Below are 23,621 nucleotides of genomic sequence, written 5' to 3'. Positions count from 1 at the left end.
TGTGACAAAGTGCTTCAGTGGATGATGAGAATGTCAGTTTTGACAAAGAACACTATTCATTACTAAAATGCTCTAATTGAGCTGTTAGAATGTCAGAAACAAGCTTTCTGAGCTGAGAACTGCATTTTGTGACATAGTTCATCAGTGGATGATGAGAATGTCAGTTTTGACAAAGAAAACTGTTCATTACTAAAATGCTCTAATTGAGCTGTTAGAATGTTAGAAACAAGCTTTCTGAGCTGAGAACTGCATTTTGTGACATAGTTCATCAGTGGATGATGAGAATGTCAGTTTTGACAAAGAACACTGTTCATTACTAAAATGCTCCAATTGAGCTGTTAGAATGTCAGAAACAAGCTTTCTGAGCTGAGAACTGCATTTTGTGACAACGTGAATCAGTGGATGATGAGAATGTCACTTTTGACAAAGAACACTGTTCATTAATGAAATGCTCCAATTGAGCTGTTAGAATGTCAGAAACAAGCTTTCTGAGCTGAAAACTGCATTTTGTGACAAAGTGAATTAGTGGATGGATGAGAATGTCACTTTTGACAAAGAACACTGTTCATTAATGAAATGCTCCAATTGAGCTGTTAGAATGTCAGAAACAAGCTTTCTGAGCTGAAAACTGCATTTTGTGACAAAAAGCATCAGTGGATGATGAGAATGTCAGTTTTGACAAAGAACACTGTTCATTACTGAAATGCTCCAATTGAGCTGTTAGAATGTCAGAAACAAGCTTTCTGAGCTGAAAACTGCATTTTGTGACATAGTTCATCAGTGGATGATCAGAATGTCAGTTTTGACAAAGAACACTGATCATCACTAAAATGCTCCAATTACGCTGTTAGAATGTCAGAAACAAGCTTTCTGAGCTGAGATCTGCATTTTGTGAGAAAGTGAATCAGTGGATGATGAGAATGTCAGTTTTGACAAAGAACACTGATCATTACTAAAATGCTCCAATTGAGCTGTTAGAATGTCAGAAACAAGCTTTCTGAGCTGAGAACTGCATTTTGTGACAAAGTGAATCAGTGGATGGATGAGAATGTCACTTTTGACAAAGAACACTGTTCATTACTGAAATGCTCCAATTGAGCTGTTAGAATGTCAGAAACAAGCTTTCTGAGCTGAAAACTGCATTTTGTGACATAGTTCATCAGTGGATGATGAGAATGTCAGTTTTGACAAAGAACACTGTTCATTACTAAAATGCTCTAATTGAGCTGTTAGAATGTCAGAAACAAGCTTTCTGAGCTGAGAACTGCATTTTGTGAGAAAGTGAATCAGTGGATGATGAGAATGTCAGTTTTGACAAAGAACACTGTTCATTACTAAAATGCTCCAATTGAGCTGTTAGAATGTCAGAAACAAGCTTTCTGAGCATAAAACTGCATTTTGTGACAAAGTGCATCAGTGGGTGATGAGAATGTCAGTTTTGACAAAGAACACTGTTCATTACTAAAATGCTCTAATTGAGCTGTTAGAATGTCAGAAACAAGCTTTCTGAGCTGAAAACTGCATTTTGTGACAAAGTGAATCAGTGGATGATGAGAATGTCAGTTTTGACAAAGAACACTGATCATTACTAAAATGCTCCAATTGAGCTGTTAGAATGTCAGAAACAAGCTTTCTGAGGTGAGAACTGCATTTTGTGACAAAGTGAATCAGTGGATGATGAGAATGTCACTTTTGACAAAGAACACTGATCATTACTAAAATGCTCTAATTGAGCTGTTAGAATGTCAGAAAAAAGCTTTCTGAGATGAAAACTGCATTTTGTGACAAAGTGAATCAGTGGATGATGAGAATGTCACTTTTGACAAAGAACACTGATCATTACTGAAATGCTCCAATTGAGCTGTTAGAATGTCAGAAACAAGCTTTCTGAGCTGAGAAATGCATTTTGTGACAAAGTGCTTCAGTGGATGATGAGAATGTCAGTTTTGACAAAGAACACTGTTCATTACTAAAATGCTCTATTTGAGCTGTTAGAATGTCAGAAACAAGCTTTCTGAGCTGAGAACTGCATTTTGTGACATAGTTCATCAGTGGATGATGAGAATGTCACTTTTGACAAAGAACACTGTTCATTACTAAAATGCTCTAATTGAGCTGTTAGAATGTCAGAAACAAGCTTTCTGAGCTGAGAACTGCATTTTGTGACATAGTTCATCAGTGGATGATGAGAATGTCAGTTTTGACAAAGAACACTGATCATTACTAAAATGCTCCAATTGAGCTGTTAGAATGTCAGAAACAAGCTTTCTGAGCTGAGAAATGCATTTTGTGACAAAGTGCTTAAGTGGATGATGAGAATGTCAGTTTTGACAAAGAACACTGTTCATTACTGAAATGCTCCAATTGAGCTGTTAGAAAGTCAGAAACAAGCTTTCTGAGCTGAGAACTGCATTTTGTGACATAGTTCATCAGTGGATGATGAGAATGTCACTTTTGACAAAGAACACTGTTCATTACTAAAATGCTCTAATTGAGCTGTTAGAATGTCAGAAACAAGCTTTCTGAGCTGAGAACTGCATTTTGTGACATAGTTCATCAGTGGATGATGAGAATGTCACTTTTGACAAAGAACACTGTTCATTACTAAAATGCTCTAATTGAGCTGTTAGAATGTCAGAAACAAGCTTTCTGAGCTGAGAACTGCATTTTGTGACATAGTTCATCAGTGGATGATGAGAATGTCAGTTTTGACAAAGAACACTGATCATTACTAAAATGCTCCAATTGAGCTGTTAGAATGTCAGAAACAAGCTTTCTGAGCTGAGAAATGCATTTTGTGACAAAGTGCTTCAGTGGATGATGAGAATGTCAGTTTTGACAAAGAACACTGTTCATTACTGAAATGCTCCAATTGAGCTGTTAGAATGTCAGAAACAAGCTTTCTGAGCTGAGAAATGCATTTTGTGACAAAGTGCATCAGTGGATGATGAGAATGTCACTTTTGACAAAGAACACTGTTCATTACTAAAATGCTCTAATTGAGCTGTTAGAATGTCAGAAACAAGCTTTCTGAGCTGAGAACTGCATTTTGTGACAAAAAGCATCAGTGGATGATGAGAATGTCAGTTTTGACAAAGAACACTGATCATTACTAAAATGCTCCAATTGAGCTGTTAGAATGTCAGAAACAAGCTTTCTGAGCTGAGAAATGCATTTTGTGACAAAGTGCTTCAGTGGATGATGAGAATGTCAGTTTTGACAAAGAACACTGTTCATTACTAAAATGCTCTAATTGAGCTGTTAGAATGTCAGAAACAAGCTTTCTGAGCTGAGAACTGCATTTTGTGACATAGTTCATCAGTGGATGATGAGAATGTCAGTTTTGACAAAGAAAACTGTTCATTACTAAAATGCTCTAATTGAGCTGTTAGAATGTTAGAAACAAGCTTTCTGAGCTGAGAACTGCATTTTGTGACATAGTTCATCAGTGGATGATGAGAATGTCAGTTTTGACAAAGAACACTGATCATTACTAAAATGCTCCAATTGAGCTGTTAGAATGTCAGAAACAAGCTTTCTGAGCTGAGAAATGCATTTTGTGACAAAGTGCTTCAGTGGATGATGAGAATGTCAGTTTTGACAAAGAACACTGTTCATTACTAAAATGCTCTAATTGAGCTGTTAGAATGTCAGAAACAAGCTTTCTGAGCTGAGAACTGCATTTTGTGACATAGTTCATCAGTGGATGATGAGAATGTCACTTTTGACAAAGAACACTGATCATTACTAAAATGCTCTAATTGAGCTGTTAGAATGTCAGAAAAAAAGCTTTCTGAGCTGAGAACTGCATTTTGTGACATAGTTCATCAGTGGATGATGAGAATGTCAGTTTTGACAAAGAACACTGTTCATTACTGAAATGCTCCAATTGAGCTGTTAGAATGTCAGAAACAAGCTTTCTGAGCTGAGAAATGCATTTTGTGACAAAGTGCATCAGTGGATGATGAGAATGTCACTTTTGACAAAGAACACTGTTCATTACTAAAATGCTCTAATTGAGCTGTTAGAATGTCAGAAACAAGCTTTCTGAGCTGAGAACTGCATTTTGTGACAAAAAGCATCAGTGGATGATGAGAATGTCAGTTTTGACAAAGAACACTGTTCATTACTAAAATGCTCTAATTGAGCTGTTAGAATGTCAGAAACAAGCTTTCTGAGCTGAGAAATGCATTTTGTGACAAAGTGCATCAGTGGATGATGAGAATGTCACTTTTGACAAAGAACACTGTTCATTACTAAAATGCTCTAATTGAGCTGTTAGAATGTCAGAAACAAGCTTTCTGAGCTGAGAACTGCATTTTGTGACAAAAAGCATCAGTGGATGATGAGAATGTCAGTTTTGACAAAGAACACTGATCATTACTAAAATGCTCCAATTGAGCTGTTAGAATGTCAGAAACAAGCTTTCTGAGCTGAGAAATGCATTTTGTGACAAAGTGCTTCAGTGGATGATGAGAATGTCAGTTTTGACAAAGAAAACTGTTCATTACTAAAATGCTCTAATTGAGCTGTTAGAATGTCAGAAACAAGCTTTCTGAGCTGAGAACTGCATTTTGTGACATAGTTCATCAGTGGATGATGAGAATGTCAGTTTTGACAAAGAAAACTGTTCATTACTAAAATGCTCTAATTGAGCTGTTAGAATGTTAGAAACAAGCTTTCTGAGCTGAGAACTGCATTTTGTGACATAGTTCATCAGTGGATGATGAGAATGTCAGTTTTGACAAAGAACACTGATCATTACTAAAATGCTCCAATTGAGCTGTTAGAATGTCAGAAACAAGCTTTCTGAGCTGAGAAATGCATTTTGTGACAAAGTGCTTCAGTGGATGATGAGAATGTCAGTTTTGACAAAGAACACTGTTCATTACTAAAATGCTCTAATTGAGCTGTTAGAATGTCAGAAACAAACTTTCTGAGCTGAGAACTGCATTTTGTGACATAGTTCATCAGTGGATGATGAGAATGTCAGTTTTGACAAAGAACACTGTTCATTACTAAAATGCTCCAATTGAGCTGTTAGAATGTCAGAAACAAGCTTTCTGAGCTGAGAACTGCATTTTGTGACAAAGTGAATCAGTGGATGATGAGAATGAAACTTTTGACAAAGAACACTGATCATTACTAAAATGCTCTAATTGAGCTGTTAGAATGTCAGAAAAAAGCTTTCTGAGATGAAAACTGCATTTTGTGACAAAGTGAATCAGTGGATGATGAGAATGTCACTTTTGACAAAGAACACTGATCATTACTAAAATGCTCTAATTGAGCTGTTAGAATGTCAGAAAAAAGCTTTCTGAGCTGAGAACTGCATTTTGTGACAAAATGCATCAGTGGATGATGAGAATGTCAGTTTTGACAAAGAACACTGTTCATTACTGAAATGCTCTAACTGAGCTGTTAGAATGTCAGAAAAAAGCTTTTTGAGCAGAAAACTGCATTTTGTGACTAAGTGATTCAGTGGATGATCAGAATGTCAGTTTTGACAAAGAACACTGATCATTACTAAAATGCTCTAATTGAGCTGTTAGAATGTCAGAAACAAGCTTTCTGAGCTGAGAACTGCATTTTGTGACAAAGTGAATCAGTGGATGGATGAGAATGTCACTTTTGACAAAGAACACTGATCATTACTAAAATGCTCTAATTGAGCTGTTAGAATGTCAGAAAAAAGCTTTCTGAGCTGAGAACTGCATTTTGTGACAAAATGCATCAGTGGATGATGAGAATGTCAGTTTTGACAAAGAACACTGTTCATTACTGAAATGCTCTAACTGAGCTGTTAGAATGTCAGAAAAAAGCTTTTTGAGCAGAAAACTGCATTTTGTGACAAAGTGATTCAGTGGATGATCAGAATGTCAGTTTTGACAAAGAACACTGATCATTACTAAAATGCTCTAATTGAGCTGTTAGAATGTCAGAAACAAGCTTTCTGAGCTGAGAAATGCATTTTGTGACAAAGTGCTTCAGTGGATGATGAGAATGTCAGTTTTGACAAAGAACACTGATCATTACTAAAATGCTCTAATTGAGCTGTTAGAATGTCAGAAACAAGCTTTCTGAGCTGAGAAATGCATTTTGTGACAAAGTGCTTCAGTGGATGATGAGAATGTCAGTTTTGACAAAGAACACTGATAATTACTAAAATGCTCTAACTGAGCTGTTAGAATGTCAGAAACAAGCTTGCTGAGCTGAGAACTGCATTTTGTGACAAAAAGCATCAGTGGATGATGAGAATGTCAGTTTTGACAAAGAACACTGTTCATTACTAAAATGCTCTAATTGAGCTGTTAGAATGTCAGAAACAAGCTTTCTGAGCTGAGAACTGCATTTTGTGACATAGTTCATCAGTGGATGATGAGAATGTCAGTTTTGACAAAGAACACTGTTCATTACTAAAATGCTCTAATTGAGCTGTTAGAATGTCAGAAACAAACTTTCTGAGCTGAAAACTGCATTTTGTGACAAAAAGCATCAGTGGATGATGAGAATGTCAGTTTTGACAAAGAACACTGATCATTACTAAAATGCTCCAATTGAGCTGTTAGAATGTCAGAAACAAGCTTTCTGAGCTGAGAACTGCATTTTGTGACATAGTTCATCAGTGGATGATGAGAATGTCAGTTTTGACAAAGAACACTGTTCATTACTGAAATGCTCCAATTGAGCTGTTAGAATGTCAGAAACAAATTTTCTGAGCTGAGAAATGCATTTTGTGACATAGTTCATCAGTGGATGATGAGAATGTCAGTTTTGACAAAGAACTCTGTTCATTACTGAAATGCTCCAATTGAGCTGTTAGAATGTCAGAAACAAGCTTTCTGAGCTGAGAAATGCATTTTGTGACAAAGTGCTTCAGTGGATGATGAGAATGTCAGTTTTGACAAAGAACACTGTTCATTACTAAAATGCTCTAATTGAGCTGTTAGAATGTCAGAAACAAGCTTCCTGAGCTGAGAACTGCATTTTGTGACAAAAAGCATCAGTGGATGATGAGAATGTCAGTTTTGACAAAGAACACTGATCATTACTAAAATGCTCCAATTGAGCTGTTAGAATGTCAGAAACAAACTTTCTGAGCTGAGAAATGCATTTTGTGACAAAGTGCTTCAGTGGATGATGAGAATGTCAGTTTTGACAAAGAACACTGTTCATTAATAAAATGCTCTAATTTAGCTGTTAGAATGTCAGAAACAAGCTTTCTGAGCTGAGAACTGCATTTTGTGACATAGTTCATCAGTGGATGATGAGAATGTCAGTTTTGACAAAGAACACTGATCATCACTAAAATGCTCCAATTAAGCTGTTAGAATGTCAGAAACAAGCTTTCTGAGCTGAGAACTGCATTTTGTGACAAAGTGAATCAGTGGATGATGAGAATGTCAGTTTTGACAAAGAACACTGTTCATTACTAAAATGCTCTAATTGAGCTGTTAGAATGTCAGAAACAAGCTTTCTGAGCATAAAACTGCATTTTGTGACAAAGTGCATCAGTGGGTGATGAGAATGTCAGTTTTGACAAAGAACACTGTTCATTACTAAAATGCTCTAATTGAGCTGTTAGAATGTCAGAAGCAAGCTTTCTGAGCTGAAAACTGCATTTTGTGACAAAGTGAATCAGTTGATGGATGAGAATGTCACTTTTGACAAAGAACACTGTTCATTAATGAAATGCTCCAATTGAGCTGTTAGAATGTCAGAAACAAGCTTTCTGAGCTGAAAACTGCATTTTGTGACAAAAAGCATCAGTGGATGATGAGAATGTCAGTTTTGACAAAGAACACTGATCATTACTAAAATGCTCCAATTGAGCTGTTAGAATGTCAGAAACAAGCTTTCTGAGCTGAGAACTGCATTTTGTGACATAGTTCATCAGTGGATGATGAGAATGTCAGTTTTGACAAAGAACACTGATCATTACTAAAATGCTCCAATTGAGCTGTTAGAATGTCAGAAACAAGCTTTCTGAGCTGAGAAATGCATTTTGTGACAAAGTGCATCAGTGGGTGATGAGAATGTCAGTTTTGACAAAGAACACTGTTCATTACTAAAATGCTCTAATTGAGCTGTTAGAATGTCAGAAACAAGCTTTCTGAGCTGAAAACTGCATTTTGTGACAAAGTGAATCAGTGGATGATGAGAATGTCAGTTTTGACAAAGAACACTGATCATTACTAAAATGCTCTAATTGAGCTGTTAGAATGTCAGAAACAAGCTTTCTGAGCTGAGAACTGCATTTTGTGACATAGTTCATCAGTGGATGATGAGAATGTCAGTTTTGACAAAGAACACTGTTCATTACTGAAATGCTCTAATTGAGCTGTTAGAATGTCAGAAACAAGCTTTCTGAGCTGAGAACTGCATTTTGTGACAAAGTGAATCAGTTGATGGATGAGAATGTCACTTTTGACAAAGAACACTGTTCATTAATGAAATGCTCCAATTGAGCTGTTAGAATGTCAGAAACAAGCTTTCTGAGCTGAAAACTGCATTTTGTGACAAAAAGCATCAGTGGATGATGAGAATGTCAGTTTTGACAAAGAACACTGATCATTACTAAAATGCTCCAATTGAGCTGTTAGAATGTCAGAAACAAGCTTTCTGAGCTGAGAACTGCATTTTGTGACATAGTTCATCAGTGGATGATGAGAATGTCAGTTTTGACAAAGAACACTGTTCATTACTGAAATGCTCTAATTGAGCTGTTAGAATGTCAGAAACAAGCTTTCTGAGCTGAGAACTGCATTTTGTGACATAGTTCATCAGTGGATGATGAGAATGTCAGTTTTGACAAAGAACTCTGTTCATTACTGAAATGCTCCAATTGAGCTGTTAGAATGTCAGAAACAAGCTTTCTGAGCTGAAAACTGCATTTTGTGACAAAGTGAATCAGTGGATGGATGAGAATGTCACTTTTGACAAAGAACACTGTTCATTACTAAAATGCTCTAATTGAGCTGTTAGAATGTCAGAAACAAGCTTTCTGAGCTGAGAACTGCATTTTGTGACATAGTTCATCAGTGGATGAAGAGAATGTCAGTTTTGACAAAGAACACTGTTCATTACTGAAATGCTCTAATTGAGCTGTTAGAATGTCAGAAACAAGCTTTCTGAGCTGAGAACTGCATTTTGTGACATAGTTCATCAGTGGATGATGAGAATGTCAGTTTTGACAAAGAACTCTGTTCATTACTGAAATGCTCCAATTGAGCTGTTAGAATGTCAGAAACAAGCTTTCTGAGCTGAGAAATGCATTTTGTGACAAAGTGCTTCAGTGGATGATGAGAATGTCAGTTTTGACAAAGAACACTGTTCATTACTAAAATGCTCTAATTGAGCTGTTAGAATGTCAGAAACAAGCTTTCTGAGCTGAGAAATGCATTTTGTGACAAAGTGCTTCAGTGGATGATGAGAATGTCAGTTTTGACAAAGAACACTGATCATTACTAAAATGCTCCAATTGAGCTGTTAGAATGTCAGAAACAAGCTTTCTGAGCTGAGAACTGCATTTTGTGACATAGTTCATCAGTGGATGATGAGAATGTCAGTTTTGACAAAGAACACTGTTCATTACTGAAATGCTCTAATTGAGCTGTTAGAATGTCAGAAACAAGCTTTCTGAGCTGAGAACTGCATTTTGTGACATAGTTCATCAGTGGATGATGAGAATGTCAGTTTTGACAAAGAACTCTGTTCATTACTGAAATGCTCCAATTGAGCTGTTAGAATGTCAGAAACAAGCTTTCTGAGCTGAAAACTGCATTTTGTGACAAAGTGAATCAGTGGATGGATGAGAATGTCACTTTTGATAAAGAACACTGTTCATTACTGAAATGCTCCAATTGAGCTGTTAGAATGTCAGAAACAAGCTTTCTGAGCTGAGAAATGCATTTTGTGACAAAGTGCATCAGTGGATGATGAGAATGTCAGTTTTGACAAAGAACACTGTTCATTACTAAAATGCTCTAATTGAGCTGTTAGAATGTCAGAAACAAGCTTTCTGAGCTGAGAACTGCATTTTGTGACAAAAAGCATCAGTGGATGATGAGAATGTCAGTTTTGACAAAGAACACTGATCATTACTAAAATGCTCCAATTGAGCTGTTAGAATGTCAGAAACAAGCTTTCTGAGCTGAGAAATGCATTTTGTGACAAAGTGCTTCAGTGGATGATGAGAATGTCAGTTTTGACAAAGAACACTGTTCATTACTAAAATGCTCTAATTGAGCTGTTAGAATGTCAGAAACAAGCTTTCTGAGCTGAAAACTGCATTTTGTGACAAAAAGCATCAGTGGATGATGAGAATGTCAGTTTTGACAAAGAACACTGATCATTACTAAAATGCTCCAATTGAGCTGTTAGAATGTCAGAAACAAGCTTTCTGAGCTGAGAACTGCATTTTGTGACATAGTTCATCAGTGGATGATGAGAATGTCAGTTTTGACAAAGAACACTGTTCATTACTGAAATGCTCTAATTGAGCTGTTAGAATGTCAGAAACAAGCTTTCTGAGCTGAGAACTGCATTTTGTGACATAGTTCATCAGTGGATGATGAGAATGTCAGTTTTGACAAAGAACTCTGTTCATTACTGAAATGCTCCAATTGAGCTGTTAGAATGTCAGAAACAAGCTTTCTGAGCTGAAAACTGCATTTTGTGACAAAGTGAATCAGTGGATGAAGAGAATGTCAGTTTTGACAAAGAACACTGATCATTACTAAAATGCTCCAATTGAGCTGTTAGAATGTCAGAAACAAGCTTTCTGAGCTGAGAAATGCATTTTGTGACAAAGTGCTTCAGTGGATGATGAGAATGTCAGTTTTGACAAAGAACACTGTTCATTACTAAAATGCTCTAATTGAGCTGTTAGAATGTCAAAAACAAGCTTTCTGAGCTGAGAAATGCATTTTGTGACAAAGTGCATCAGTGGATGATGAGAATGTCAGTTTTGACAAAGAACACTAATCATCACTAAAATGCTCCAATTAAGCTGTTAGAATGTCAGAAACAAGCTTTCTGAGCTGAGAACTGCATTTTGTGACATAGTTCATCAGTGGATGATGAGAATGTCAGTTTTGACAAAGAACACTGATCATCACTAAAATGCTCCAATTAATCTGTTAGAATGTCAGAAACAAGCTTTCTGAGCTGAGAACTGCATTTTGTGACATAGTTCATCAGTCGATGATGAGAATGTCAGTTTTGACAAAGAACTCTGTTTATTACTGAAATGCTCCAATTGAGCTGTTAGAATGTCAGAAACAAGCTTTCTGAGCTGAGAACTGCATTTTGTGACAAAGTGAATCAGTTGATGGATGAGAATGTCACTTTTGACAAGAACACTGTTCATTAATGAAATGCTCCAATTGAGCTGTTAGAATGTCAGAAACAAGCTTTCTGAGCTGAAAACTGCATTTTGTGACAAAAAGCATCAGTGGATGATGAGAATGTCAGTTTTGACAAAGAACACTGTTCATTACTAAAATGCTCTAATTGAGCTGTTAGAATGTCAGAAACAAGCTTTCTGAGCTGAGAACTGCATTTTGTGACAAAAAGCATCAGTGGATGATGAGAATGTCAGTTTTGACAAAGAACACTGATCATTACTAAAATGCTCCAATTGAGCTGTTAGAATGTCAGAAACAAGCTTTCTGAGCTGAGAACTGCATTTTGTGACATAGTTCATCAGTGGATGATGAGAATGTCAGTTTTGACAAAGAACACTGTTCATTACTGAAATGCTCCAATTGAGCTGTTAGAATGTCAGAAACAAATTTTCTGAGCTGAGAAATGCATTTTGTGACAAAGTGCATCAGTGGATGATGAGAATGTCAGTTTTGACAAAGAACACTGATCATCACTAAAATGCTCCAATTAAGCTGTTAGAATGTCAGAAACAAGCTTTCTGAGCTGAGAACTGCATTTTGTGACATAGTTCATCAGTGGATGATGAGAATGTCAGTTTTGACAAAGAACTCTGTTCATTACTGAAATGCTCCAATTGAGCTGTTAGAATGTCAGAAACAAGCTTTCTGAGCTGAGAAATGCATTTTGTGACAAAGTGCTTCAGTGGATGATGAGAATGTCAGTTTTGACAAAGAACACTGTTCATTACTAAAATGCTCTAATTGAGCTGTTAGAATGTCAGAAACAAGCTTTCTGAGCTGAGAACTGCATTTTGTGACAAAAAGCATCAGTGGATGATGAGAATGTCAGTTTTGACAAAGAACACTGATCATTACTAAAATGCTCCAATTGAGCTGTTAGAATGTCAGAAACAAACTTTCTGAGCTGAGAAATGCATTTTGTGACAAAGTGCTTCAGTGGATGATGAGAATGTCAGTTTTGACAAAGAACACTGTTCATTAATAAAATGCTCTAATTTAGCTGTTAGAATGTCAGAAACAAGCTTTCTGAGCTGAGAACTGCATTTTGTGACATAGTTCATCAGTGGATGATGAGAATGTCAGTTTTGACAAAGAACACTGATCATCACTAAAATGCTCCAATTAAGCTGTTAGAATGTCAGAAACAAGCTTTCTGAGCTGAGAACTGCATTTTGTGACAAAGTGAATCAGTGGATGATGAGAATGTCAGTTTTGACAAAGAACACTGTTCATTACTAAAATGCTCCAATTGAGCTGTTAGAATGTCAGAAACAAGCTTTCTGAGCATAAAACTGCATTTTGTGACAAAGTGCATCAGTGGGTGATGAGAATGTCAGTTTTGACAAAGAACACTGTTCATTACTAAAATGCTCTAATTGAGCTGTTAGAATGTCAGAAACAAGCTTTCTGAGCTGAAAACTGCATTTTGTGACAAAGTGAATCAGTGGATGATGAGAATGTCAGTTTTGACAAAGAACACTGATCATTACTAAAATGCTCTAATTGAGCTGTTAGAATGTCAGAAACAAGCTTTCTGAGCTGAGAACTGCATTTTGTGACATAGTTCATCAGTGGATGATGAGAATGTCAGTTTTGACAAAGAACACTGTTCATTACTGAAATGCTCTAATTGAGCTGTTAGAATGTCAGAAACAAGCTTTCTGAGCTGAGAACTGCATTTTGTGACAAAGTGAATCAGTTGATGGATGAGAATGTCACTTTTGACAAAGAACACTGTTCATTAATGAAATGCTCCAATTGAGCTGTTAGAATGTCAGAAACAAGCTTTCTGAGCTGAAAACTGCATTTTGTGACAAAAAGCATCAGTGGATGATGAGAATGTCAGTTTTGACAAAGAACACTGATCATTACTAAAATGCTCCAATTGAGCTGTTAGAATGTCAGAAACAAGCTTTCTGAGCTGAGAACTGCATTTTGTGACATAGTTCATCAGTGGATGATGAGAATGTCAGTTTTGACAAAGAACACTGATCATCACTAAAATGCTCCAATTAAGCTGTTAGAATGTCAGAAACAAGCTTTCTGAGCTGAGAACTGCATTTTGTGACAAAGTGAATCAGTGGATGATGAGAATGTCAGTTTTGACAAAGAACACTGTTCATTACTAAAATGCTCCAATTGAGCTGTTAGAATGTCAGAAACAAGCTTTCTGAGCATAAAACTGCATTTTGTGACAAAGTGCATCAGTGGGTGATGAGAATGTCAGTTTTGACAAAGAACACTGTTCATTACTAAAATGCTCTAATTGAGCTGTTAGAATGTCAGAAACAAGCTTTCTGAGCTGAAAACTGCATTTTGTGACAAAGTGAATCAGTGGATGATGAGAATGTCAGTTTTGACAAAGAACACTGATCATTACTAAAATGCTCTAATTGAGCTGTTAGAATGTCAGAAACAAGCTTTCTGAGCTGAGAACTGCATTTTGTGACAAAAAGCATCAGTGGATGATGAGAATGTCAGTTTTGACAAAGAACACTGTTCATTACTGAAATGCTCTAATTGAGCTGTTAGAATGTCAGAAACAAGCTTTCTGAGCTGAGAACTGCATTTTGTGACAAAGTGAATCAGTTGATGGATGAGAATGTCACTTTTGACAAAGAACACTGTTCATTAATGAAATGCTCCAATTGAGCTGTTAGAATGTCAGAAACAAGCTTTCTGAGCTGAAAACTGCATTTTGTGACAAAAAGCATCAGTGGATGATGGGAATGTCAGTTTTGACAAAGAACACTGATCATTACTAAAATGCTCCAATTGAGCTGTTAGAATGTCAGAAACAAGCTTTCTGAGCTGAGAACTGCATTTTGTGACATAGTTCATCAGTGGATGATGAGAATGTCAGTTTTGACAAAGAACACTGTTCATTAGTGAAATGCTCTAATTGAGCTGTTAGAATGTCAGAAACAAGCTTTCTGAGCTGAGAACTGCATTTTGTGACATAGTTCATCAGTGGATGATGAGAATGTCAGTTTTGACAAAGAACACTGTTCATTACTGAAATGCTCCAATTGAGCTGTTAGAATGTCAGAAACAAGCTTTCTGAGCTGAAAACTGCATTTTGTGACAAAGTGAATCAGTGGATGGATGAGAATGTCACTTTTGACAAAGAACACTGTTCATTACTAAAATGCTCTAATTGAGCTGTTAGAATGTCAGAAACAAGCTTTCTGAGCTGAGAACTGCATTTTGTGACATAGTTCATCAGTGGATGAAGAGAATGTCAGTTTTGACAAAGAACACTGATCATTACTAAAATGCTCCAATTGAGCTGTTAGAATGTCAGAAACAAGCTTTCTGAGCTGAGAAATGCATTTTGTGACAAAGTGCTTCAGTGGATGATGAGAATGTCAGTTTTGACAAAGAACACTGTTCATTACTAAAATGCTCTAATTGAGCTGTTAGAATGTCAAAAACAAGCTTTCTGAGCTGAGAAATGCATTTTGTGACAAAGTGCATCAGTGGATGATGAGAATGTCAGTTTTGACAAAGAACACTAATCATCACTAAAATGCTCCAATTAAGCTGTTAGAATGTCAGAAACAAGCTTTCTGAGCTGAGAACTGCATTTTGTGACATAGTTCATCAGTGGATGATGAGAATGTCACTTTTGACAAAGAACACTGTTCATTACTAAAATGCTCCAATTGAGCTGTTAGAATGTCAGAAACAAGCTTTCTGAGCTGAGAACTGCATTTTGTGACATAGTTCATCAGTGGATGATGAGAATGTCAGTTTTGACAAAGAACTCTGTTTATTACTGAAATGGTCCAATTGAGCTGTTAGAATGTCAGAAACAAGCTTTCTGAGCTGAGAACTGCATTTTGTGACAAAGTGAATCAGTTGATGGATGAGAATGTCACTTTTGACAAAGAACACTGTTCATTAATGAAATGCTCCAATTGAGCTGTTAGAATGTCAGAAACAAGCTTTCTGAGCTGAAAACTGCATTTTGTGACAAAAAGCATCAGTGGATGATGGGAATGTCAGTTTTGACAAAGAACACTGATCATTACTAAAATGCTCCAATTGAGCTGTTAGAATGTCAGAAACAAGCTTTCTGAGCTGAGAACTGCATTTTGTGACATAGTTCATCAGTGGATGATGAGAATGTCAGTTTTGACAAAGAACACTGTTCATTAGTGAAATGCTCTAATTGAGCTGTTAGAATGTCAGAAACAAGCTTTCTGAGCTGAGAACTGCATTTTGTGACATAGTTCATCAGTGGATGAAGAGAATGTCAGTTTTGACAAAGAACACTGATCATTACTAAAATGCTCCAATTGAGCTGTTAGAATGTCAGAAACAAGCTTTCTGAGCTGAGAAATGCATTTTGTGACAAAGTGCTTCAGTGGATGATGAGAATGTCAGTTTTGACAAAGAACACTGTTCATTACTAAAATGCTCTAATTGAGCTGTTAGAATGTCAAAAACAAGCTTTCTGAGCTGAGAAATGCATTTTGTGACAAAGTGCATCAGTGGATGATGAGAATGTCAGTTTTGACAAAGAACACTAATCATCACTAAAATGCTCCAATTAAGCTGTTAGAATGTCAGAAACAAGCTTTCTGAGCTGAGAACTGCATTTTGTGACATAGTTCATCAGTGGATGATGAGAATGTCACTTTTGACAAAGAACACTGTTCATTACTAAAATGCTCCAATTGAGCTGTTAGAATGTCAGAAACAAGCTTTCTGAGCTGAGAACTGCATTTTGTGACATAGTTCATCAGTGGATGATGAGAATGTCAGTTTTGACAAAGAACTCTGTTTATTACTGAAATGGTCCAATTGAGCTGTTAGAATGTCAGAAACAAGCTTTCTGAGCTGAGAACTGCATTTTGTGACAAAGTGAATCAGTTGATGGATGAGAATGTCACTTTTGACTAGAACACTGTTCATTAATGAAATGCTCCAATTGAGCTGTTAGAATGTCAGAAACAAGCTTTCTGAGCTGAAAACTGCATTTTGTGACAAAAAGCATCAGGGGATGATGAGAATATCAGTTTTGACAAAGATAATTACTAAAATGCTCCAATTGAGCTGTTAGAATGTCAGAAACAAGCTTTCTGAGCTGAGAACTGCTTTTTGTGACAAAGTGCATCAGTGGATTATGAGAATGTCAGTTTTGACAAAGAACACTGTTCATTACTAAAATGCTCTAATTGAGCTGTTAGAATGTCAGAAACAAGCTTTCTGAGCTGAAAACTGCATTTTGTGACAAAGTGGATCAGGGGATGATGACAATGTCAATTTTTAGACAAAGAACACTGTTCATTACTAAAATGCTCTAATTGAGCTTTTAGAATGTCAGAAACAAGCTTTCTGAGCTGAAAACTGCATTTTGTGACAAAGTTCATCAGTGGATGAGGAGAATGTCAGTTTTGACAAAGAACACTGTTCATTGCTGAAATGCTCTAATTGAGCTGTTAGAATGTCAGAAACAAGCTTTCTGAGCTGAAAACGGCATTTTGAGACAAAGTGCATCAGGGGATGATGAGAATGTCAGTTTTGACAAAGAACACTGTTCATTACTAAAATGCTCTAATTGAGCTGTTAGAATGTCAGAAACAAGCTTTCTGAGCTGAAAACGGCATTTTGAGACAAAGTGCATCAGGGGATGATGAGAATGTCAGTTTTGACAAAGAACACTGTTCATTACTAAAATGCTCTAATTGAGCTGTTAGAATGTCAGAAACAAGCTTTCTGAGCTGAAAACTGCATTTTGTGACAAAGTTCATCAGTGGATGATGAGAATGTCAGTTTTGACAAAGAACACTGTTCATTACTGAAATGCTCCAATTGAGCTGTTAGAATGTCAGAAACAAGCTTTCTGAGCTGAAAACGTCTCAGGTTACGACTGTAACCGTAGTTCCCTGAGACAGGGAACGAGACACTGCGTCAATGTTGACACTTTGGGGAACGCCAGCAGCGTGACGCATCTGAATACGTTGTGTGAAACTAATCTCGCGACTTATCGTCGCGCCGCGATTTATCGTCGCGCCGCGATGACGTCACTATGACGTCACGAGTGACGCGCGGCACCGGAAGGTATAAATAGGAAGCGGACGCAATGCAAATCAGCTTCTGCAAAAATTATTGAAGCAAATGCTCCAGGCACAGGGAGTTATGGCACAACGACGCAGTGTCTCGTTCCCTGTCTCAGGGAACTACGGTTACAGTCGTAACCTGAGACGTTCCCTTTCGAGGGAACTCTACACTGCGTCAATGTTGACACTTTGGGGAACGAAATGCCCACTACGCCATAATGCATTGTGTCTGTCCAAGTGTGAAGGTGTCCACGCACATCTCAGGACAAAAGTGCCTGGGTTCCAGGTAAAGAAAAGAGGTCCAGTTTGTAGTACCATATAAACATCCTGCATAGACGCCCGACAGAAGGGCCCGCGAGGAAGCCATACTCCGAGTTGAATGTGCCCTTACTAGCAGAGGTGAAGGTATTCCACGCACCTCGTAAGCTAAAGAAATTGCCTCTACCATCCATTTACAAATGGGCTGCTTAGAGGTTGGTTGACCTCTGTTACGAGGTCCAAAACAGACCAACAGTTGGTTAGAATTTCGTCATAAAGAAGACCTGCGCACATATTCTTCTAACGCCCAGACAGGGCATGACAATTATTACCTTCGGTTATCCGCTATCTCGTGAGGTGGAGGATGAAAAGCCTGGAGCTAACTCCAAACAAGATTGAGAAGCTAATAAAGCTTGAAGGTCGCCTACCCTCCAAAGAGAGGTAATGACTACCAGACAGGCTAGCTTGAGGGATAAATGAATGTCCCAGCTAGACTCAATGGCCTTAAAAGGCATCTGGGAAAGCCCTTCTAGAATCACAGTCTAGAGCAGGAACTTTCACCTGAGATGAAGGCCTCATCCTCATGGTTCCATGCAGGAACCGAACAGCTAAGGGATGTCTCCCCAGAGAACCCTCGGGTATAGGGGGTGACAGGCCGAGATAGCTGCCACATACACTTTAATGTATGTCGGACTCTTTCTAGAAATCCTGGGAGCAGAACGATCGGAGGGAAAGCTTATAATAACTGTCTCGACCGCACCACCAAAGAGGCCTTCCGAGGAGAGAGGTGCATCAAGCAGCACAGTTTTATCTCTCTCCTTAATGCCTGACAGATTTACCCACAGGTGTCTCTCTGTGGCTACCAGTGCTGACATGGAGCGCCCAATAGCTTGGGCTGTCTCCTTAGTGGCCGGAAGAGTAAGATCTGCTGCTGTTCTCAACTCGTTGAGCAGACTTGGATCTATTACCTCGCCCTCTTTAATATCCCCCAGCAAGTCGGCCTGGTATGCCTGCAATAGACCCATGGTGTGTAGGCATGATCCAGCCCGACCTGAAGCCATATATGCCTTGCCTACCAAATTAGATGTCACTCTACATGGTTTGGAGGGCAATGTCGGGGATTTCAAAGATGATGCCGAATCTGGTGAAAGATACACGGCCAACGTATCTTCTACCCTTGGCATCATGCCATACCCCTTATCTCTAGCCCCTAACACATTCGAAAAATTCGTGGATGTGGAAGAAATGCGAGAAGAGTATGGTTTTTTTTTCACGATTTGGACACCTCTGAGTGTAAATCGGGGAAAAAAGGCAACCCCCGACGCTGAGGTTGTACCGGTTTTTCCAAGAATCTTTCATCCAATTTACTGACAGACAAAACTTCTTGTTGCTCTGTGGGCCAGTCAATGCCAAGTCTGGCTACCGCCCGGCCAACAACCTCTAACAGCTCCTCATACCCAGGGGAAAGGGGAATTTCATTGGGCTCATCTATGTCCCGTGCCGCCATGCGGGCTCCCGTATCCCTTCCAGAGGCAATGGAACTGGGGGGTTGAGAAAAGGCCGAAGCCGTCTCAACACCCTCATAAACATCCATCTGCGAGCCCCACGAACGGAGACGCCGCGCTGCCTCGGCAGTAGCGGGTCCCGATCCGTGAGGCTGGCGAATTTTGCCTGACTCATCAAACAAAGCAGCACGAGAGTTGAGTGTTTTTAGTGATAGCCACAAACAATGTTCCCAGGGATCCCCCTTAAGAGCTGCCTTAGCATGCTCAAATCCCAAACACTCAACACAGAGTTCATGTGTATCCCCACCCGTAATAAAACGAGGACAAGGGGAAACACATGGCTTAAAGGTCTTTTGTCTACTCATTTCTAATAAAGTTTTCAATAAACAATCTAGACAACGTCGTAAACAAACAGACAATAAACTTCACACACACAGAGCGCTTTGCTGAAATGGCAGAAGCTGATTTGCATTGCGTCCGCTTCCTATTTATACCTTCCGGTGCCGCGCGTCACTCGTGACGTCATAGTGACGTCATCGCGGCGCGACGATAAGTCGCGAGATTAGTTTCACACAACGTATTCAGATGCGTCACGCTGCTGGCGTTCCCCAAAGTGTCAACATTGACGCAGTGTAGAGTTCCCTCGAAAGGGAACTGCATTTTGTGACAAACTGCATCAGTGGATGATGAGAATGTCAGTTTTGACAAAGAACACTGTTCATTACTGAAATGCACCAATTGAGCTATTAGAATGTCAGAAACAAGCTTTCTGAGCTGAAGACGACATTTTGTGACAAAGTGCATCAGGGGATGATGAGAATGTCAGTTTTGACAAAGAACACTGTTCATTGCTAAAATGCTCTTATTGAGCTGTTAGAATGTCAGAAACAAGCTTTCTGAGCTGAGAACTGCATTTTGTGACAAAGTGAATCAGTGGATGATGAGAATGTCAGTTTTGACAAAGAACACTGATCACTACTAAAATGCTCTAATTGAGCTGTTAGAATGTCAGAAACAAGCTTTCTGAGCAGAAAACTGCATTTTGTGACAAAGTGCATCAATGGATGATGAGAATGTCAGTTTTGACAAAGAACACTGTTCATTATTAAAATGCTCTAATTGAGCTGTTAGAATGTCAGAAACAAGCTTGCTGAGCTGAGAACTGCATTTTGTGACAAAGTGAATCAGTGGATGATGAGAATGTCAGTTTTGACAAAGAACACTGACCATTACTAAAATGCTCCAATTGAGCTGTTAGAATGTCAGAAACAAGCTTTCTGAGCTGAGAACTGCTTTTTGTGACAAAGTGCATCAGTGGATTATGAGAATGTCAGTTTTGACAAAGAACACTGTTCATTACTAAAATGCTCTAATTGAGCTGTTAGAATGTCAGAAACAAGCTTTCTGAGCTGAAAACTGCATTTTGTGACAAAGTTCATCAGTGGATGAGGAGAATGTCAGTTTTGACAAAGAACACTGTTCATTGCTGAAATGCTCTAATTGAGCTGTTAGAATGTCAGAAACAAGCTTTCTGAGCTGAAAACGGCATTTTGAGACAAAGTGCATCAGGGGATGATGAGAATGTCAGTTTTGACAAAGAACACTGTTCATTACTAAAATGCTCTAATTGAGCTGTTAGAATGTCAGAAACAAGCTTTCTGAGCTGAAAACGGCATTTTGAGACAAAGTGCATCAGGGGATGATGAGAATGTCAGTTTTGACAAAGAACACTGTTCATTACTAAAATGCTCTAATTGAGCTGTTAGAATGTCAGAAACAAGCTGTTAATTACTGAAATGCTCTAATTGAGCTGTTAGAATGTCAGAAACAAGCTTACTGAGCTGCAAACTGCATTTTGTGACAAAGTGCATCAGAGGATGATGAGAAAGTCAGTTTTGACAAAGAACACTTTTCATTACTGAAATGCTCTAATTGAGCTGTTTGAATGTCAGAAACAAGCTAACTGAGCTGAAAACTGCTTTTTGTGACAAAGAGCATCAGAGGATGATGAGAAAGTTAGTTTTAACAAAGAACACAAGTTCATTACTGAAATTCTCTAATTGAGATGTTTGAATGTCAGAAACAAGCTAACTGAGCTGAAAACTGCTTTTTGTGACAAAGAGCATCAGAGGATAATGAGAAAGTCAGTTTTGACAAAGAACACTGTTCATTACTGAAATGCTTTAATTGAGCTGTTAGAATGTCAGAAACAAGCTTACAGTGCTGAAAACTGCATTTTGTGACAATGTGCATCAGAGGATGAGGAAAAAGTCAGTTTTGACAAAGAACATAGTTCATTACTGAAATGCTTTAATTGAGCTGTTAGAATGTCAGAAACAATCTTACTGAGCTGAAAACTGCATTTTGTGAAAATGTGCATCAGAGGATGATGAGAAAGTCCGTTTTGACAAAGAACACTGTTCATTGCTGAAATGATCTAATTGAGCTCTTACAATGTTAGAAACAAGCTTACTCAGCTGAAAACTGCTTTTTGTGACAAAGAGCATCAGAGGATGATGAGAAAGTTAGTTTTAACAAAGAACACAGTCCATTACTGAAATGCTCTAATTGAGCTGTTAGAATGTCAGAAACAAGATTACAGCGCTGAAAACTGCATTTTTGTGACATTGTGCGTTAGAGGATGATGAGAAACTCAGTTTTGACAGAGAACACAATCCATTAATGAAACGCTCTAATTGAGCTGTTTGAATGTCAGAAACAAGCTAACTGAGCTGAAAAATGCTTTTTGTGACAAAGAGCATCAGAGGATGATGAGAATGTGAGTTTGACAAAGAACAGAGTTCATTGCTTAAATGCTCATATTGAGCTGCCAGAAACAAGATTTTTGAACTGAAAACTACTTTTTGTAACAAAGAGCATCAGAGGATGATGAGAAAGTGAGTTTTGACAAATAGCACTGTTCATTACTGAAATGCTCCAATTGAGCTGGTAGAATGTCAGAAACAAGCTTACTGAGCTGCAAACTGCATTTTGTGACAAAGTGCATCAGAGGTTGATGAGAAACTCAGTATTGACAAAGAACACAGTCCATTACTGAAATGCTCTAATTGAGCTGTTTGAATGTCAAAAACAAGCTAACTGAGCTGAAAACTGCATTTTTGTGACATTGTGCGTTAGAGGATGATGAGAAACTCAGTTTTGACAGAGAACACAATCCATTACTGAAACGCTCTAATTGAGCTGTTTGAATGTCAGAAACAAGCTTTCTGAGCTGAAAACTGCTTTTTGTGACAAAGAGCATCAAAGGATGATGAGAATGTGAGTTTGACAAAGAACAGAGTTCATTGCTTAAATGCTCATATTGAGCTGCCAGAAACAAGCTTTTTGAACTGAAAACTACTTTTTGTAACAAAAAGCATCAGAGGTTGATGAGAAAGTCAGTTTTAACAAAGAACACAGTTCATTACTGAAATGCTCTAATTGAGCTGTTAGAATGTCAGAAACAAACTTACTCAGATGAAATCTCCATTTTGTGACAAAGTGCATCAGAGGTTGATGAGAAACTCAGTATTGACAAAGAACACAGTCCATTACTGAAATGCTCCAATTGAGCTTTTTGAATGTCAGAAACAAGCTAACTGAGCTGAAAACTGCTTTTTGTGACAAAAAGCATCAGAGGATGATGAGAAAGTTAGTTTTAACAAAGAACACAAGTTCATTACTGAAATGCTCTAATTGAGCTGTTTGAATGTCAGAAACAAGCTAACTGAGATGAAAACTGCTTTTTGTGACAAAGAGCATCAGAGGATAATGAGAAAGTCAGTTTTGACTAAGAAAACAGTTCATTACTGAAATGCTTTAATTGAGCTGTTAGAAAGTCAGAAACAAGCTTACAGTGCTGAAAACTGCATTTTGTGACAATGTGCATCAGAGGATGAGGAAGAAGTCAGTTTTGACAAAGAACATAGTTCATTACTGAAATGCTTGAATTGAGCTGTTAGAATGTCAGCAACAAGCTAACTGAGCTGAAAACTGATTTTGTGACAAAGTGCATCAGAGGATGATGAGGAACTCAGTTTTGACAAAGAACACTGTTCATTACTGAAATGCTCAAGTTGGGCTTTTAAAATGTCAGAAACAAGCTTACTGAGCTGAAAACTGATTTTGTGACAATGTGCATCAGAGGATGATGAGAAAGTGAGTTTTGACAAAGAACATAGATCATTTCTAAAATGCTCTTATTGAGCTGCCAGAATTCCAGAAACAAGCTTTTAACACTGAAAACTGCTTTTTGTGACAAAGAGAATCAGAGGATGATGAGAAAGTGAGTTTTGAGGAATAACACTGTTCATTACTGAAATGCTCCAATTGAGCTGTTAGAATGTCAGAAACAAGCTTACTGAGCTGCAAACTGCATTTTG

Source organism: Barbatula barbatula, assembly GCF_947034865.1.
Source record: "Barbatula barbatula genome assembly, chromosome: 5".
Lineage (NCBI taxonomy): Eukaryota > Metazoa > Chordata > Actinopteri > Cypriniformes > Nemacheilidae > Barbatula > Barbatula barbatula.
The sequence above is the reverse complement of the archived record's forward strand: the minus strand, read 5'-3'. Positions refer to the sequence as shown.